Here is a 3639-nt window from a genome sequence, read left to right on the forward strand (position 1 = left end):
ATATATATATACTTATATCCTTTATTTCAGTCTGACTTCGCTACGCGTCGAGTAATATTGTTTTTTTCCTAATAAAATATCAAGCTTTTCAAATAAATATTGTAAATTTTAGATATGAACAAAATGCTTAGATAATATAATATTCTCATAAAAATAAATGCTAAAAAATCTATAACATATTTCAATTGTCAATTGTTTGTAAGGAGAGCCGAGAATCGGAATAAATGTGCTTACATATTTCCATTGGTATTGGTGAACTCAACCTGCTGTAAGTTTCAATAAATCTATGTAAAAATGTCTATAGCTGAGCAGCAATGCTACACTTCTAAAAATCGAAAAACTTAAATCTGAGGTATTGAAACAAAAGCTCTTAAAGTTGGAGATTTGACTTCACGTATGAGTTTGGCCTGGATCTAAATATATAGTGTGTTTTGAACCTTACGGTGTCTATAGATGTCATCCTATTATATTATACTAGCTGCGTCCCGCGGTTTCACCCGCGAAAGTCCGTATCCCGTAGGAATATCGGGATAAAAAGTTGCTTATATGTTATTCCAGTTGTTCATCTATCTACATACCAAATTTCACTGCAATCGGTTCAGTAGTTTTTGCGTGAAAGAGCAACAAACACACACACTTCCTTACAAACTTTCGCATTTATAATATTAGTAGGATTATACGAATTATGTCATATATGTACAACTTCAATTAGGAAGGTAAAGGTATCTTTTTTTAAGTTAATGTTTCATATGTTGGTTGCATTTCCTTCAGATTCATCGTATAGTGATATCGTTTTCTTGTGTGTAATATGCGTGTACTTATTGTAAGATTTACAATTAACCATTTTATTTTCTTCCGGATTTGTTTGGTTTTTTATGTTATAGTTTCCAGAAGATCTGGTAGTCGCCAGCGCCATCATGAACATTTGCAGTACCCTACGCTAATCTATTGCTCATTTTGTAGGACAGGGAAAAGCAAAGGATAGATGAGAGGATAAAAGAAACAACTTTCCCACTTCGTTCCTTTATTCGCGTCGTCTTTTCTTTATTCCCATAATCCTCATATCGCGGTGGTGATCGCCTACCATCAGGCGAGTCACACATCGTGCGAAATACAGTAGCATTCACATGATACTATTTCACGCTGATCTGTTTAACCTTCCATATGTGCTAGATCTTTTCGTGGCGAAGTATGTTCGACTCTTTATTTTTATATTGGTGCATTAAAATAAACCGTAGTCGAAATTCTATATAATTTATTTTCTTCACATATTAAATAAAGTACACTTTTTTATTTAAAAATTCAAATATGAAATTTGAAAATTGTAGTCCAAACCTTCATTTAATTTATTCTAGCTACAACTGGATATTCTAAGCAAAGATTGTCTATTCACCTATATGCGGAAAGCATAACCAAGTACATCTTATAAAAATGACAAGTTTGATAAATAGCCCCCTAAAGTAAAATATGTTTATAATAAAATTCCAAGAAGAAATTGCAAGGTGACCTTATCTGACTACAAATGCCTTTATTATGGAAATTGTACTGTATCAAACGTACAGATAAGTGACGGTTACTTGTAAATTATATGTGTTCCATCTTGGGACTTTTAATAGGTTATATATAATGTTCAAAATATGTACATCATTTTAAAAGTAAACATAAAAGATCAAGCTTTCTTTTCACACTAGTTAATATTACGATGAAACAAATGAAACAAAATATGTATTCTGTACTTTGCATTCTTAATATTGCAATAAAATTTGAATAAAATGGAAGTTAAATTGCAACAACGACAATTGTAGAGTCCGAAACCGGACGCATAAGATTTTCAAGCGAATAGCGCGATGCTAGTACTCGATATGAAAACCGCGGCAAACATCCGAGACGGCAACACCGAGCGAGGACGACGAGGCTGGCAACATCGCGGTTACTCTTATCCTAGTGGCTAGTACGGCGTGTTTATTCTGCCCCGTGTATCGACCGATCCGGCGGGCGCGCGCCGCTCGATTCAGTCCCTGCTATCGCACCGACGGTACCGCTCGGCCTCGCCACCATCCATGACGGCTGCCGATCACAACCTCTAACACAACAAAACCTACCGCGAAAACGTTACATACGTCGCATACGAGTTCGATTTTTAAACATAAAACGATAGAATCTGAACACGATTTATAAAATGATACGTCGCGTGTGACAAGAGCTGAGGACTTTTGTTGTGTCATGTGAGATTGTGCAAAAGCTGTTTTGCATTCGAGGTTTTAAGAGCGGTAAGTTCGAATACGATATATTTTATTGATGCAAGAAAATAGATATTGAGCACGCTGAAGGCCGAAGCTTAGACCTTGAACGGTAGCGCACAGCATGACAAGTCATTGTATGTAGTAAACACGTCGTAACGATAGCTGATAAGAGATTCAAATCTTTTTTTCGTAGGCTTTAAGTAAAAGCAATGAATATGTATTGCAGGATTACAATCTATATAGTATTTGGCCATGAAAGGTCACGAAAGCGGATTTCATTAATGTTATAGAAATATATTTTTATTCATAAAATATGTGTCCAGTCTATGTCATTAATAAATAGTATTATAAATAGAATTGTACATATATAGTATGTATTTTATATTTCACATTTATATAATAGCGTCGTGATGTTCATAAAGGAAGTAATCCGAAACATCTACGTAGCATACACTGCTGTCGTAGACATTCGTAGCACTATCTAACTATTACTTTAAGCATCATTGAACATATATGCGCTACCTTTGAGCTACTATATTTGTTAATATAACGTTGTATAAAACATAAATATATTACGTATTTATTAAAATCAACCCTGAGCATAAATAATTTGTACGTGTATCTAGTTCATTCATCATTTTAGCTCAAAAATTATGTAAAATGACAAGGTGTTTGTGTACAATATTAATTATCCACCCTTCATAGGACTTGCTTTACTTCGAGCAAAGAAGACAATAATTTCGATACCATTTTCCTTATGCTTTTGATTTCACTTTGTTTTTTTACTCAAATATCCTAATGCGAGGCTTCGTTTTTCCGAACGGATAATTCTGTATTGAGCTTACTGAGAATATGATTATCTTACTGCAGAGCTACCCGTCTGCTACGAAATAAGCAAAAAACGGGCGCGTGGCTTTTCATAAAATTTGTTTGGAAATTTGTTATTTTACGTTATGGCTAGGCTGTTAGACGCGGATGCATATAATTGTGCTCAACTCATTTTATAGTACCCTTGAACTTATAGAACAGTGATATAAATGATGTAAGAAACAGAGTAGGTATGTCAATTTATTTTTGTTACAATTATTGATAATTATTTTTGACTTTATGGCTGTAATAATGAAATTAATAATGAAGACTTGTAACTAATATAGACGTAGCTAGATAAAAAAAAAATAATTGTCTTTAAAGGATTAGTAACTGATGAATATTTTAAATTAAAACAAAATAAGAAATGACCTTGTCGTGATGAAAATTTGTCACTAAAGTAAACGGTGTTTCATCATGCAACCTTAGAATAATGTTTTAGGTCTCACATTTATTTGAACCAAAATGTTTAAACACAAACATCTCATTTTGAGGAGATTTCTTCGCCTCGTGTTCCATCCGCAACTGA

The 3639-nt window shown here is 33.7% G+C and overlaps 1 protein-coding gene across 1 annotated transcript in view; it reads left to right on the forward strand.

Moving 5' to 3' along the window:
* Positions 1-1979: 1979 nt before the first annotated feature.
* LOC119835333 (heparan sulfate glucosamine 3-O-sulfotransferase 5) overlaps positions 1980-3639 on the forward strand; it is an 18547-nt gene continuing 16887 nt past the window's right edge. The window contains exon 1 of the mRNA XM_038360091.1: positions 1980-2270. The gene's annotated coding sequence lies outside the window, so the exon portion shown is untranslated. The remainder of the gene's footprint in view (positions 2271-3639) is intronic.

Source organism: Zerene cesonia, chromosome 20 (assembly GCF_012273895.1).
Source record: "Zerene cesonia ecotype Mississippi chromosome 20, Zerene_cesonia_1.1, whole genome shotgun sequence".
NCBI lineage: Eukaryota > Metazoa > Arthropoda > Insecta > Lepidoptera > Pieridae > Zerene > Zerene cesonia.